Source organism: Oryx dammah, unplaced genomic scaffold (assembly GCF_014754425.2).
Source record: "Oryx dammah isolate SB20612 unplaced genomic scaffold, SCBI_Odam_1.1 HiC_scaffold_11232, whole genome shotgun sequence".
Classification (NCBI taxonomy): domain Eukaryota; kingdom Metazoa; phylum Chordata; class Mammalia; order Artiodactyla; family Bovidae; genus Oryx; species Oryx dammah.
In genome coordinates, this window is record NW_024080625.1 from 418,734 (window position 1) to 435,817 (window position 17,084).

Here is a 17,084-nt window from a genome sequence, read left to right on the forward strand (position 1 = left end):
TTGATTCCAGCTTGTGCTTCATCCAGCCCAGCATTTCACATGATGTATACTCTGCATAGACGTTAAATCAGCAAGGTGACAATATACAGCCTTGACATACTCCTTTCCCAATTTAGAACCAGTCTATTGTTCCATGTCTGGTTGTAACTGTTGCTTCTTGACCTGCATACAGATTTCTCAGGAGGCAGGTAAGGTGGTCTGGTATTCCCATCTCCTGAAGAATTTTCCACAGTTTGTTGTGATCCACACAGTCAAAGGCTTTAGTGTAGTCAATGAAGCAGAAGTAGATGTTTTTCTGGAATTCCCTTACTTTTTCTATGATGCAGTAGATGCTGACAATTTGATCTCTGGTTCCTCTGCCTTTTCTAAATCCAGCTTGAATATCTGGAAGTTCTCAGTTCACATACTGTTCAAGCCTACCTTGGAGAATTTTGAGCATTATTTTGCTAGCATGTGAGATGAGTGCAATTGTGCAGTAGTTAGAATATTCTTTGTCCTGGTACAGTCAAGTAAATAAATATTAAAGGAAAGAAAAAAAAAGACCATGACTCTCCTAGCTCTATATATTCCCCTGACTGGTCTTAATCATCTTCATGGCTTATTTATCATCTTTATGTTGAAAACTTTTCAAATCTGTATCTCTCTCTTTTCTCTTCATACCTGCATATATGACTGACTAATGAATATCTCCAAGTACATGTGCCACAGATATTTAAACCTCAAAATGTGTCAAACACTGAACTGTTAGCTTCTCCTCTGTCCCTTCTTCAGTTCCCACCCACTTCTTCCTTCAGGATTCCGATCTCATTGAAAAATACCACCACTCAACCAGTTACTTAAACCAAGAACCTGAAAATTAACCTTCATTTCTCAGTTTTCTTCACACCCTGTCAATCAATCAATCACACCCACATCCAATCAATCACCAAATTCAACATTTCAACAACCAATTTCATACTAAGCACCTAGTATGTAGTAATAAATCTGAAGAAAAGTGGCTTTACAATTGGCTAAGCAGCTTCACAGTGTTAGAGCACCAGTTGGCATGCTGATTCTGTTTACATTAAGACCCTCAAGGTCTTAAATTGGCTCCAGGCATCATACCTTCACAGAACATTTCCAAAAGCAGAAAGCAAGGGATAGGAGTGAAACAAGAGGGCTTTCTCAAGTTGCAGTCTTTTTTGATCAGGGAGAAAAGTCATTCCCAGAAACACCCTAGCAGACTTCCCTTTATGTTGCTTTGGCCAGAACTGGGTCCAATTATGAAGGAGACCGAGAAAGCAAGCATCTGGCAAAGCGAAACAAGGTTCCCTCAATCCCTGGGATTGAGCACATGCATACCCTTAAAGAAAAGAGGGGAATTATCTTGGCAACAAATAAGAGAAAAAAAGTGGTTTCAGAGACAGCAATCAAAACTGATTTCCACGAAAACAGACATGGAGCTTGCATTCTAATTAAGGAGAAATTTTAAACATAAATATACAAACAAGGTAATTTCATATTCTATAAATGCTATGAAATCAGGCAATGTGATAAAAAAGTAATGGGCATATTTTGATGGTAAAGCTGATAGAATTTACTAGTGGAACTGAACATGACAGCCTGATAAAAAGATGATTTCAACTGCGAGTCTCTCCTCATTGCAGAGGCAGAGTACTAATCACAATGGGGGCTGGTCAAGGCATCACAGAGATTTAGAAAGTTTCTTCCTCTCTTTGGCCAATTTTAGCTGAAATGAGCACAACCGAAACTGTAACCAAAGGAGGCATTATGCTTCCAGAAAAACCTCAATGAAAAGTATTGCAAGCAACAGTAGTAGCTGTTGGCTGGAGATCTAAAGAAAACCAGCTCCTGTGAAAGTTGGAGATAAAGTTAGAGATAATCCTTCCCCCAGAATATGGAGGCATTAAAGTAGTTCTAGACAGTAAGAATTATTTCTTATTAGAGATGATGACATTCTTGGAAAATAAGTAAACAGAAATAAACTATTGAAATGGCATCATGTGAAGCTGCCAATTCCAGGGAAGTTTTAAATCTTTCATGTAAATAATTTCCATGTTTTCCTTTTATAATAAACTAATGATATCCAAATTAATGACATCCAGTGTCTCTAAAATTCAGTTTCACTGCACTGATTTAAACATTTGCAAAACAAACAGACAACAACCTCAAACAGAAAAAATGACACCAAAGGTAATACTCATTTCCATTCATAAATGAAGCTTGAGAAAGATAATAATGAGTCTAAAGTCATACCACTATTAACTGATAAGTCAGAATTGAAATTAGTACTATCTGAAATCCAAGTCAATTTTCTCTCCCCTATACATCTATCTGTGGGGGGAGGGAATACACAAAATGCCATATATAAATTTATAACATTGTAACAAAAAGAATAAAGAGTCTAGTGTTTGAAAATAGTTGATGCTTATAAACTTGTTTCTATTTATTATTTTTGTCTTTCCTTATAGAATTGGTAAAACGAACAAAATACTTTGTAAAGTTTTATGTCTAAACCAAATATGGAACCATTAAAAATGTCACTGACTTAAAAAAAAACACCACCACCCATTACTGACTGTTAGAACAGTAGCAAATGGCCATGATATTAAGTAGCAAAGATAGGAGACTCAAATAGCAACACAAGGTTTTCCCACTATATCAGACTCAGACCAAATAGCTATAGGTCCTGAAACACTCTGACAAAAAGACCTACAAAATCAGTTAAAAAGTTAAGACAGCTGATAATACTGTTTATATTCAAGTGACAGATAACTACTATTTAGTTGTTAAATATAGACAAAGTATACATATCAATATATAACATAAATAAATTGCACTATGTACGCCAAAGTCTTTGATTGTGTGGATCACAACAGACTGTGGAAAATTCTTCAGGAGATGGGAATATCAGACCACCTTACCTGCCTCCTGAGAAATCTGTATGCAGGTCAAGAAGCAACAGTTACAACCAGATATGGAACTACACACTGGTTCCAAATTGGGAAAGGAGTACATCAAGGCTGTATATTGTCACCTCGTTTATTTAACTTCAATGCAGAGTATATCATGCGAAATGCCGGGCTGAATGAAGCACAAGCTGGAATCAAGATTGCTGGGAGAAATATCAATAGCCTCAGATACGCAGATGACACCATCCTTATGGCAGAAAGTGAAGAACTAAAGAGCCTCTTGATGAAAGAGGAGAGTGAAAAAGCTGGCTTAAAACTCAACATTCAGGGACTTCCCTGGTGGTAAAGCAGATAAGAATCTGCCTGCCAATGCAGGGGACACAGGTTCAATCCCTGGCCCAAGAAGATCCCACGTCCCACAGAGCAACTAAGCCCATATGCCACAACTACTGAGACCAGCTCTGGCCTGGGCTCTACCACGCTTCATAACAAGAGAAGCCACCATAATGAGAAACCCACACACCGCAGCTAAGATCCAGCGCAGCCAGAAATATAAACAACAACAACAACAACTCAGCATTTAGAAACTAAGATCATATAAATAAATAAATAAAAGAAAACTAAGATCATGGCATCCAGTCCCATCACTTCTTGGCAAATAGATGGGGAAACAGTGGAAACAGTGACAGATTTTATTTTTGGGGGGCTCCAAAATCACTGCAGATGGTGACTACAGTCATGAAATTAAAAGACACTTGCTCCTTGGAAGAAAAGCTATGATCAACCTAGACAACATGTTAAGAAGCAGAGACATTACTCTGCCAACAAAGGTTCCTCTAGTCAAAGCTATGGTTTTTCCAGTAGTCATGTATGGATGTGAGAGTTGGACCATAAAGAAAGCTGAGTGCTGAAGAATTGATGCTTTTGAACTGTGGCATTGGAGAAGACTCTTGAGAGTCCCTTGGACTGCAAGGAGATCAAACCAGTCCATCCTAAAGGAAATCAGTCCTTTGAATAATCAGTCCAATGAATATTCATTGGAAGGACTGATGGTGAAGCTGAAGTTCTGATATTTTGGCCACCTGATGTGAAGAACTGACTCACTGGAAAAGACCCTGGTGCTGGGAAAGATTGAAGACAGGATGAGAAGGGGATGACAGGGGTTGAGATGGTTGGATGGCATCACTGACTCGATGAACATGAGTATGAGCAAGCTCCAGGAGTTAATGATGGACAGGGAAGCTTGGCAAGAGGTGGACATGACTGTGTGACGGAACTGAATGGAAATTTAGTATGAGTAAAAAAGTAGAAAAAAAAAGTCAGCCTTTCCTCACAGATACTAAAAGGTAGCAATATAAACCGCCTTAGCATTATTCAACATTTTCCTGGCATAAAGATACCAGACTAGATCATATTTAAATGTCTCTTATGGCTCTGCTACTCTCTGAAATCTAAGGTATTATCCGGGATCTTGGGAAAAAAAAAAAAAAAAAACTCAAATACTTCCTCATTCTCAGCAGGGGAATTCACAGATTAAAAGGTTAGCAAAGCTAATGATTTTAGAAAGGTATCTGGGGAAACATGGGCCCACAGGAGAAATTTTCTGCAATGAGCGCTCTAAGGTTCTGCAAAGCTAGGAGGAGGGAGGTGTCTGCTTTCAAATGGCTTTCATCCAGAGCAAACAGCAAAACGGAGTTCAGCAGTGTGGTTTGCTAACACTCATCTTTCTGTCAAGCTAATTATTTTCCATCTTCTGTTAAGAAAAGTGAGACAATATTCAAATATACTCCTGTCTTCTATGACCCTGTTTGAGACATGTGCACAAATTTGGATTTTGACTTGGAAACCATTTTAAAGGTTTATGACTACAAGAATAATTATTAGAGGGACTTCCCTGGTGGTCCAGTGGTTGGGACTCTGTGCTTCCACTGCAGGGGGAACAGGTTCAATCCCTGGTTGGGGAACTAGGACCCCAAATGCCTCATGGAGTGGCAAAAATAATTTATATATATATATATTTTTCTTATTCTAATTTGATAAAGCGTTCACCAAATCTGAATAAGAAAATCGTTCAATATGAACTATGAATTTTTACAGTCTATGTTTACCATTTTTGTTCAGTTCAGTTCAGTCAGTCAGTCATGTTTGACTCTTTGCAACCCCGTGGACTGCAGCAGGCCAGACTTCCCTGTACATCACCAACTCCCAGAGCTTGTCAAACTCATGTCCATCGAGTTGGTGATGCCATCCGACCATCTCATCCTCTGTCATCTCCTTCTCCTCCCCATGCTATTTCTGTTACAGAATTTGTCAACAGCAAAAGACAAAACAAAAACCCAAGATGATGTTTAGCTGTTTAACATCTAATCCAAGCATCACTGTTAAAAACAACTTATTTTACATGAAAATAAAAGTTTATACTGAGCTAAACAAAATAATGGATTTCCATTGAATATCTAAATCATTTCCAACTAAAATAAATATTAAATGGCAAACATAAATGTATCTACTTTTGGTTTTTTAATTTTTACAGAGACAAAAAAATATTTAGGTCCATTAACAAATGTTTTATGCCACACTGAAAAGTTTTACTATGAGGAAGCATTTATAAATGTATATATGGGCATCCCTGGTGTCAAGTGGTTAAGAATCTGCCTGCCAACACAGGGGATGAGGGCATGACCCCCAGTTCAGGACACCTGCCACAAAGGAACTAACCACCGAGCCTGCACTTTAGAGCCCACAAGCCGCAACTACTGACGCCCTTGCGCCGTAGAGCCTGTGCTCCACGACCAGAGAAGCTAACACAGTAAGAAGCTCCTGCACTGCAACTGGAGAGGAAGCCTGCACACAGCAAACAAGACCTAGCACAAGCACAAATAAATAAAGAAAAATTATAAATGTGTTTGAAAGTTTGCTAATCTACTGCAGGATACTTATCTATGATAAACAGTTCACAACTGTCTGCTTTCTAGTTTTCAATGGGAAGCAAAGATTACAAACAGTTTAAAAGGTCAGAGAAAGAACTGAGAATACAAAATTAATCAAAGAGAAAGTGTCAAACATTTAGAATAATAAACATAAATTAACTGCAAACTATGTGGAATGATACTGAGAAAATGAAGGCAAAGCAACAAGCACTCCCTTGGAAGCTAAGAAACCGTGGAACGCCCATGAAAGTTTTCTCCTACCACTGTGGGAGGATTTACTGTAATTCCCTTATTTTTTCAAACTGTGATTATGGAACATTGATGAATTAAGATTAGCATGTATTTAAATATAATATATATATATTATCTATATTTATCCGTATAGACAAATGGATACTATGTGTCTTCAATTTACCTATAATTTATAGATAGATTTACATTTATTATCTATTTAAAAAAGAGAATGATTTCATAAAATGCAAACTAGAATACATGCATGGCATATACTAAAAATAGGAGATACATGTCAGCTTATTAAACTTTCATTTCAGTTACCAGCATGGCTTTATATATGTAAGTATGTGTTGGGCCACAAATACACTTCATTTCTTACTGTGAAATCATCCAACTTATTTGCAGGTTGCTGTTCTTATGCCACAGTAAATTAAGCAACAAAAAGGGTCTATGTAGCCAGCCGAAAAGGCTAAAACAAGAACCACCACTCTTGCTGCCTTATACATATGCAGATGCCAACTCAAAGCTGTAGTCACTCGCTGGTAGGCTCATACTTTGTTGCCTTGTCTTTTTAGACTTAGAGACAAGCAGCAGTCCTTTTTTAAAAGAACATCCTCCATTTCTTACAACTACTTGCAAAGCTGATGAACTCTGCTGGTAGCTTCCCAGATATTTGTAAATCTGACATCAATTTAGAAATTGTTGTCCCACCTTTCAAACTTCTATTCTGCCTACTCATATTAGAACAACCCTTTCCAGCAATACCATGGGGATCCTGTTGCCCCTCCCTGTCCTATCATTCCCAGTATAGCAGAGCCATTTCAGAATGAAACTACATTGTAATTTCCAAAAAGCATACGACTTATTTTAACTATATTATGTAGGAGTTTATAATCATTTAATGTAATGCATATTTACCTATGGGGCTTCCCAGGTGGCTCTAGTGGTAAAGAACCCACCTGCCAATGCAGATGTAAGAGACAAGGGTTCCATCCCTGGGTCAGGAAGATCCCTGGGTCAGGAAGAAGGGCATGGCAACCTACTCCAGTATTCTTGCTTGGAGAATACCCTGGACAGAGGAGCTTGGTGAGGTAAAGTCCATACTGTCACAAAGAGTCAGACACAAGAAGCGACTTCACAAACAAATATAGGTAAATATGCTCTCCTCCAAGGATAAACCTGAACTTACTCTGTAACAATTGCCTTGCATCATTTCTTCTCTAGATAAGCTTTGTAAGTTTTTGAGAAGACAATATTTGAACTAATAAAACTGGATTTATGAGGGAAAAAAGACATTCTTAAAAATACAGATTGCTGTAGAAGATCCCTTGCCAAAATCAATTTGTAAAAGAGCTAAAGCTTCTTGTAGCTATGTAACCTTCTATAATTGCTTTTGAAATCTTTTTATTACTTGGGTAAAATGAATATTTAAATATTATTTCATAATTATCTGTGATCCTATTTAATTAAGTGTCTGAACCTTCTAATATTTTTGACAAACATTATCAAAATCAAATTCTAAATTAAGACTTTTTGACCTTAGACTAACTGGCATTTTTCCAGAGGAGTCCTGGAGCATCTCAAAGGATCTGTTCTCTCTCCTTATAAAAAGAAAGATATTAGAGTAATTAGGTTTATTTGATATGTTAAATTACATGGAAAGCATTTTCAAATAAGAAATAATACTAAGTCTTCTTTACATTATATCTGCATTGATCAGCAATGCTTTTGAGGAAAGATCTTGATCAAAAGGGGTAACTGCTGCTGCTGCTGCTGCTGCTGCTAAGTCACTTCAATCGTGTCCGACTCTGCGACCCCATAGACAGCAGCCCACCAGGCTCCCCTATCCCTGGGATTCTCCAGGCAAGAACACTGGAGTGGGTTGCCATTTCCTTCTCCAATGCATGAAAGTAAAAAGTGAAAGTGAAGTCGTAAATGTGAACATAAATAAAGGAAACCTCATTTTAAATGGAGTCAGGAAGACCTGAAGGAGGGACTCTCAGTACATGTAGCACCAGTTGCAGTCTGCATAACCAGCAGGGAAAAGGAAGATAAGAATCTTACTTCTCTTAAGGTATGAGAGAGAACATTTTAACACAGGTATTTCATCTCCTGCTTTTAAAAAAAGGAAGGCAGATCCCTCCCTGCCCCAGCAACTATACTCTAATCACCACTTACAGCCAGTGAGAAATGGCAGCAATCTTGAACTCTCATTCTTCTCCATGAATTTTTCTTCAAACAGTCCCCCCTACAGTTTCCTCCTAAAATCAAATAAAAGCACTCTCCTTTGTTCTCTGGATTCGCCTGACTCCCCATCACTTGCCTGTCCCAAATTGTGATTCTCTTCTGTTCCTAAATAAACCCATCTTGCTGCTTAAATAACTGGTTGTTTTAAGAGTGACAATGTATATAAATGTAAAATCACAATGTTGTACACTTGAAAGTAATGCAACAATGTACACTTGAAAGTAATGTAACTTTGTATGTCAATTACATTGTATGTCAATTAAAAAAAAAAAGTTTTACAAAACTCTAGGGTTTCCCTGGAGATTCAGTGGTTAAGAACTGCCCGCCAATGCACGGCACATGAGTTTGGTCCCTGGTCTGGGAAGATCACACATTCCTCAGAGTGGCTGAGCCCAACTGCCAGTAATTACTGAGTCCTCAACTCCCCAGACCCCCAAAGCCACAACTACTAAAGCCCTCACGCCTTAGATCCCGCAGTCCCCAAGAGAAGCCACAGCAATGAGAAGCCTGTGGCCCGCAACTAGAGTAGCCTCCCATTACCGCAACTAGAGAAAACCCGTATACAGCAAGGATGACCCACCGCAGCAACCCGCCCCGCCCCCCGCAAAAAAAAACAACTCTAGTCCAAGGAATCTCTACCTCCTAACATCTTTGATAGTCAAACAATTTCCTCTCTCCCCAAGTTTCTGTCCTCACTTCTTCAATTCGGCTACCAACTTTGAAATGTGTCTTTAAATCTCTCGTTCTAAAAGGCCCTAGAGCTGTTTCATAAAGTTGGTTGGTTTCTGTCTAAAAATGGGGCCTACCCTACCCTTTTAACAGCTCAGTTGTTCAGTGCTTAGGTGCTTACTCTTTAAATGACTGAAGTACTATTTGGGGCCTTTAGTTTAAAGAACAAGTAAACCAAGTAAAACTATTCAATTTTTTCTAAACCTTGCTCCTCCACATTATCAGGCATTCTGTACTGCCATTTTAAAGAAACTAGGAAGAGGAAAAAAAAACTCATTGACAAATGATGACAACGTGGAAATAACCAGCTGAGCTATCTGGACCACAAGTTTCTGCATTTCATGGTGCTTCATCTTTAAAACTGTGTAGACTTCTTAAATCTTAAGATTCACCCAAAATAAAGGCAATCGAGCCCTCATTCCCATGTTGGTTTCTTCCAAACCTGCGCCCCACCCCCATCCTCACCCCCGCCCCGGCTCCGGCAGCCATGCGCCAAAGACTGCAGCACCGGAGCTCGCGGTCCGCAGGCGCGGCGGACCCCGCCCCGCACGGCTGGCGCGGGGAGGCTGCTCCGGGCCAGGAACCCGCCTCTGCGGCGGCTGAGCCGGGCGCCCAGTGGGTGCGCTCGGGCGGAGGAGGGGCCTGCGGCCATGGCACCGCCTTTGCCTGCCCGCCCCGCCCCGGACCGCTACTTAAGTGGCTCCCGCACCGCCCCCGCTCCAGTGCGTTACTTACCTCGACTCTTAGCTTGTCGGGGACGGTAACCGGGACCCGTGTCTACTCCTGTTGCCTGCGCCTGCTGATCCGTAGTCACCATGGTGAGTGGACCGTCGACTTGGCTTAGGGAAACGGGGGAAAACGAGCCGGGGTATCGCCAAGGGCTTCTAGCTGGAGAGGGCTGCCCCACCGCTGTCCATTTGGAGGGCGAAGAGCGAGGCGGGAGCCCAGGGTGAGAGTAGATAGACCTCGATTTGTGGAGAAAGGCTGGGGCCCATGAGGAAGGGGGCCACCGCCTTTTCTTCCGAGACTGTAGAACGGGATGGCGGGGCACTGGTTCTCCTTCACCATGGCTAGCGCTCTCATTTAGCCCTAACTTTTGGGCTCAGCGCCCCCGAGACCCTGCAGTCTTTTCCCGCGCCTTCCCATCCCCCTCTTAGAGTCACCCCAGCCTTTAGCGAGCGCGCGCGCGGGCTCTCCCCGCCCTCACTTCCTCCTCAGCAAGAAAACCGGAGGCGGGAAGGAACTGCGCACGCGCGACCGTTACCTTCCCGCCTGGGAGTGGCCCGGAGCCCGCCACTGCAGTAGACGCGTGCGCGCTGGGGCGCTGCAGGTCTATGACTGGAGGGCCTGTTTCCTGTTACCCTGGGTTCTCGTTTAAAATCTAAGGAGTAAGGTGAACATGGAAAAGGACTCCTTATCGATGTGCTGCACTGCACCAATATCTTAAGATAACTAGCTCTCAGCAGCCTGTAAAGGCCATCTGTCTCTCCCTGCCGCTGTGTTAGGAATGCGTGTGGGAGCAGGTGGTGGTGATGGCGGTTTTGAGGGAATAGAAATCGGATCTGGGTCTCCGATAATCCCCTGCTGCGTCGTGACAGGTGTGGAGATGCTGAACCGAGCTTCACGCCTGCATGAAGCGAAGATGGTTGGCCATGGCTGCGCCTCTGCAGACGTGGCTTTTAAGAACTTCTGCAGCTGCGCGACTCCGCGAACCGCAGAGGGGCGCGGGCGCGCGCGCGCCCTGAATTGCTCATTCATCCTTTGCCGCAGAGCCCCACCCCTCGTCCCTGCGGCCCGGCATTTCCTTTGCACTGCTCTGGCCACGTGCTTCCTGTGCTGGGAGCTGCCCGGAAATCTGGCCACCTACTCTAAAATGGCATTCTGGGCTCTGGGCGCTAGATGGATGACCTCCTCTTTATCTTGATCCTCAAAGAAGGAAGCAATGACTAAGCTCTATTCTTGGTCTAGAAAGAGGCCTTCCCGATTTAGACGGGGAAAGGAAATTAATTAAAAGCAATGTATATCAGAAGTATAGCCCATCTACCCTAGATTTTTTTTAAAAAGCATCCCATTTTAAAAGCAAATCTAAGACTAGTTTTCCGTAAACATTTAGCATTTTTGTTAAATGTCTTGTGGGTTTTGTGTGTGTGTGTGTTAATGTGTTTTTTTTTTTTCTCTCTCTCTCTCTCTCACAGCGTGAGTGCATCTCCATCCACGTTGGCCAGGCTGGTGTCCAGATCGGCAATGCCTGCTGGGAGCTCTACTGCCTGGAACACGGCATTCAGCCCGATGGCCAGATGCCAAGTGACAAGACTATTGGGGGAGGAGACGACTCCTTCAACACCTTCTTCAGTGAGACAGGCGCTGGCAAGCATGTGCCCAGGGCAGTGTTTGTAGACCTGGAACCCACAGTCATTGGTGAGTTGACCTCAGTAGCTTCAGTGAGAATCCTGGGGATCTGGGACAGGAGGTGTGTCCTGTGGACTCCACTGATACCCTGGGGTGGAGCTTGTGTGGGTCGTTGATGGGTGGCTGCTTCATTTTCCTTTCCAGATGAGGTTCGCACTGGCACCTACCGCCAGCTCTTCCACCCTGAGCAACTTATCTCGGGCAAAGAAGATGCCGCCAACAACTATGCCCGAGGCCACTACACCATTGGCAAGGAGATCATTGACCTCGTCTTGGACCGAGTTCGGAAACTGGTAAACAAAGAACTGTTTTTTAAACTAGGATGAGCGTTTTCTCTTAGAGTTTTGAGAGACCAGACTATGGGAATCATTCTTTGCACACTAGAATGAGCTTCATACTGCCCACTATAACTGGACTTCTAAACCAAACGGTCCTGTGCTATGGGACAACTTTTTGAGGCTGAAGTAGGTGCTGCTTGGCCTCCTCCTATGTCTTCTAAGGCAGATTTGGGCAATTGCTCACTCAGGGAGGGCAGTTTACCTGAAGTCAAGTGAGTACCAGGAAGCCTTAACAGTTTTACTGACACTTAAGCCCATTAAACATCCTTGTTCATCTTAATCAGGCAGCTTCCTGCCTCCAAGCTGAGGCATCCCTTTTGGGGTCATCTTAGTCACAGTGGTAGGTGGCTGGCTCTGAATGTAACTGATTGATCAAACTCATAAAAATTGGACAGCTGCCCTATGTTGCTACAGAAAGTTACAGCAAAAGAAGCCGATGGAATACCGACTAGAACTAGCTGCCATTGGGAACTTCCAGCAACACTGAAAGTGGAGTCAAGGGAGCTCCCTTGTTACAGAAGCAAGTATAAGTCACTGGAACTTTGAAAGGATTAAGATAGAATCCCAAAAAGCGGTACCCTTGTTTTTCTACTAGAGCTCAGGGCAGTGTAGACCAGCCTTGAGGCAGAAAAATCTAAGGTAACTATTCACATCGGTAAGGTTGATAAGGGTTCTGTTCAGATCATTTTAATTAAGAGTCTGGCAATCAGATGAGTCTGTTCCTTAGGCATCCAGGCAACTTGTAAGTCATTAACTAAAATCAAGAATGAAGGCCTGGGTGCAATAGCTTGTCAGGAAAATTATATATCACTGAGATCTGCAACAACAGGTCTTTTTCAAAAGACTGGCTTTACATCGTTCTTGGCTTCAAACTTTTTCAGATGTTTATCGTAGACTTTGCAGCAATATTGGGCTAATGGTTCCTCTGTTTGCAAGTGAAGCTTCGGCTACAAGCACTGACTTGGAAATCGGGACCTGCCTTAGGGACAAATGAACTAGTGAAAGTCATTGAGGGTTCTGGAGTGAAGTTCTTTAACCACCAGAACAATTGTACTTGTCCCTGGTGTTTATTACTGTGTCCACAAGAGCCTTAGTGGGTGGAAACTGGTAAACTAGAGTCTGCCCCTTGCTTTGATCTCATTCAGAGGGTGGACCCATAGAAGTGACTAAGGGCTCAGTAGAGAATGTCCACAATCTTGGAGCACCTTAAAGTGAAGATTGTCCAGAGAATACTCTGTCAGGTTAAGATCAGCCTTTCACAGAGTAGCAGTTTGTTAGCCAGAAGAGCTCAGTTAAGTGGTGGAAAGCCCCCGTGACAGAAGGACATGGATTGCTGACAGCAAATCACCTTTCCCGGAATGAATAGACTTGTTGCTAACCTGTGCTGACGGTGCCAGGCACTATTCCAGTACTCATTTAATTCCCAGCAACCTGAAGCAGATTCCTGTTCTCCTCATTTAATAAATGAGAACTCTGAGACTGAGAAAGGAATTTGGTCACAGGCACATGGCAGGGAACTGGCAGAGCCAGAGCCAGCCTTATTCTAGCACCAGGGCACTAGCTCTTCACTCTGATGCTACATTCCAGCTCAGAAGGCAGCTGCCAGAGCTTCTGTAGACCTCCATTGTATGGGGCCAGTGTGGTCTCAGGGCTGCTGGTGGTAGCTCTCTAACTGATAAGAGGTTGCCTTTGCTGTGTGGTCATGGCACGGGCAGCAGAGGTGAGCCTCCCGGTCACCAAACCTTGGGCCCTGCATCCATTCCAGACTTGGTGATTCCTCTGCCTGCAGAAATGAAAATAATTCATTTTAAATAGCCTTTTCACAGATCCCCTCCCTCCCTCCAGGCCCCAAGAGATGACTGTGAAAAGTTTCTCTGAATCACTTAGCACTTAAAAGCTCTTTAACTGTCTGCTTTCCTAGCAAGTATTGTTCAGAAGTTTTCTGGTTTGTTTTTTTTTTTTTTTAAGATCTTGATCAGTGTGATTATGGATTCAAAGACGTCACTGCAGCTGTCACCAGGGCTAAAATTGAAACTTTTTTCCTTTTTCAGGCTGACCAGTGCACGGGTCTTCAGGGCTTCTTGGTTTTCCACAGCTTTGGCGGGGGAACTGGTTCCGGGTTCACCTCCCTGCTGATGGAACGCCTCTCTGTCGACTATGGCAAGAAGTCCAAGCTGGAGTTCTCCATTTACCCAGCCCCCCCAGGTTTCCACAGCTGTCGTTGAGCCCTACAACTCCATCCTCACCACCCACACCACCCTGGAGCACTCTGATTGTGCCTTCATGGTAGACAATGAGGCCATCTATGACATCTGCCGTAGAAACCTCGACATTGAGCGCCCAACCTACACAAATCTTAACCGCCTTATTAGCCAGATAGTGTCCTCCATCACTGCTTCCCTGAGGTTTGATGGAGCCCTGAATGTGGATCTGACAGAGTTCCAGACCAACCTGGTGCCCTATCCCCGCATCCACTTCCCTCTGGCCACATACGCCCCTGTCATCTCTGCTGAGAAAGCCTACCATGAACAGCTTTCTGTAGCAGAGATCACCAATGCTTGCTTTGAGCCTGCCAACCAGATGGTGAAATGTGACCCTCGCCATGGTAAATACATGGCCTGCTGCCTGTTGTACCGTGGCGACGTGGTTCCCAAAGATGTCAATGCTGCCATTGCCACCATCAAGACCAAGCGCAGCATCCAGTTTGTAGACTGGTGCCCCACTGGCTTCAAGGTTGGCATTAACTACCAGCCTCCCACTGTGGTACCCGGTGGAGACCTGGCCAAAGTACAGCGAGCTGTGTGCATGCTGAGCAACACCACAGCCATCGCTGAGGCCTGGGCTCGCCTGGACCACAAGTTTGACCTGATGTATGCCAAGCGTGCCTTTGTTCACTGGTATGTGGGTGAGGGCATGGAGGAAGGAGAGTTTTCTGAGGCCCGTGAGGACATGGCTGCCCTTGAGAAGGATTATGAGGAGGTTGGTGTGGATTCTGTGGAAGGAGAGGGAGAGGAAGAAGGAGAGGAATACTAATCACCATTCCTTTGAGCCTTGCAGCATGTCATACTCAGCTTCAGCATTAGCTGACAGGCATAAAACCTTTCTGACTAGATTGTCTTCGCTTTCAACTATGATCATGTATTCCTTTTCCATGTGTGTCTGTAACACTTATGTCGTGTCTCAAAAGTAAAGATTTTAAGAAAGCAAATAGAGTTCTGTGCTTCTAAATTGGTTTCTCCACTTTTCACTCGTATACCTGAAAGCCTGCCACTGGAAGTAATACCAAGGATTTTGCTCCAGATATCTCTGTGGGGAAGGTGTACTCTGAAACTGGTCTGTTAACATTACTTCAACCAGTATTTTGTTGAAATCCAGCTCAGAGACCTTGGAAAGATGCAAATTTCAGATGAGTGATTTTGCTACTCTAGTTCTTAAGGTTATAAGGTAATTATAAGTTAGGTTTGGGAAGATTTTTAATATCCTACAACTATGACTGCTGTGTAAAGAAGCCTGCTAACCTATCAGAATTAATGACTAGGTAAACGTGGCTGGGGGAATATTTGAGCAGAAAGATGTAAAAACTGTTTCCTACTCTGTAATGATGGAAGGAGGAAAGTTGCAGGATCAGAATTCCCTGCTGACCAACAAAACAATATGAAACAATTGAAGAGTAAGCCATACACCTGTGGAAGAGCAGCTGCTTTACAAGGGATGATATGGCAACACTTGGAAAGGTTAGGACAAAGTTAATTTGTAGCACTGGGCATAGTTTACATTCTTTCCAGTATATAGTGTGGCTACATCTAAAGCCCACTATAGAAGAGAGAGGTTAAATCTCCCTAGAGAAAATACATTTTAAAAGCTGAGGAGGCACATGGATTGTAAAGGTCTGAAAAGTTGAGAATAGAGGTGAGTAAAATTTTGCCAGTTCTTTCTCTAGTCAATAAGTCCTATAAACTTAGAGAATATTAATAGTTCTCAACTCCTGATTAAATCCACAGACATTTCAGAGAGCTCTGTTGGGAGGCACTACAGGCCGTGCGCAGCAACCCATATTGTAGCCAGAAATCAGGTCCCAGGGGAAGGCAGATGCAGGCCTTTATAGCAGTGATGGGAACCCTAATTAGTGCCCAAATGAAGATAGGAATTTGCTAGTATTGAACTTTCAGGGAGGCTTTGGAACCTTTGAAAGGTCTCTCTTGCCATAAAAGAGAGAGGTAGCTAGGCTGGAGCCTGGGAAACCAATACAGAGGAGGTTTTGGAGGGAAAAGCACACTATGGTGTGCCATGTTGCTTTTTGAGTCCAGAGGCACATAGCAGGGACAGGATATTTTGCTTGTTTTTTTTTGGGGGGGGGTATGTTTGTATTTTTAAGAAAAGATGTAATAAAGAGTTATAACAGTCTGGGTGGTGAGTACATAGGTATTTGCAATGCCATTATCTATTGCCCTAAAACTGATTTGTATATAAAAAACAATATATGTATATGTGCTTAATATATGTATATAAAAAAAAAATATGTATGACCATGCAGTTTCTGAGGGTCAGGAATTCAGGAGCACCTTAGCTGAATGGTTCTGACTCAGGATTTCTCAAGATTTCAGTAAAGATGTTGACTGAGGATGCAGTTATCTGAATGCTTGATTTTATTTTTTTCTTTTTAAAAATTTTAATTGGAGGCTAATTACAATATTGTGGTGGTTTTTGCCATACATTCACATGAATCAGCCATGGGTGTACGTGTGTTCCCCATCCTGACCCTCCCTTCCACCTCCTTCCCCAGAATCCTTGATTTTAGCTGGAGGATTCACTTCCAAGGGGGTTCACTCATGCCTGGCAAGTTAGTACTGGTTGTTGGCAGGTAGCCTTTGTTCTTCACCACAGGGACTTCCCCATAGGACTGCTTCAGTGTCCTCACAACATCCAGGACAAGGGTGTTGTCCAGGGTGATCCTGGACAAGGCAAGTTGAAAACCACAATATCTTGAAACTAACACTCTCATTTCTACAATATCCTATTTCTACAATATCCACATGTCAGTCCTATTCAGTGTGGGAGGAAACTACACAATAGTAGGAGACGTGGATTGTTGGGAGTTATATACAAAACCCAGAAGGATACCAATTTTATTACCTTTTCCCCCTGTATACTTGGAATATTTCATCTTTTAAAAGGGAGGAAACCTGTAGTTTAGAGAGAAGGAGTTTTCTATTTTCTATAGTTCCAACTCGAATTTCACTGTCTTTGGTTGCCTTTTATGCAATCCTTTGGTGGCTCAGATGGTA

The 17,084-nt window shown here is 42.8% G+C and overlaps 1 pseudogene; it reads left to right on the forward strand.

The window, feature by feature from the left end:
• Positions 1 to 9,763: 9,763 nt before the first annotated feature.
• Positions 9,764 to 15,009, forward strand: LOC120861270 (annotated as a pseudogene).
• Positions 15,010 to 17,084: the final 2,075 nt, after the last annotated feature.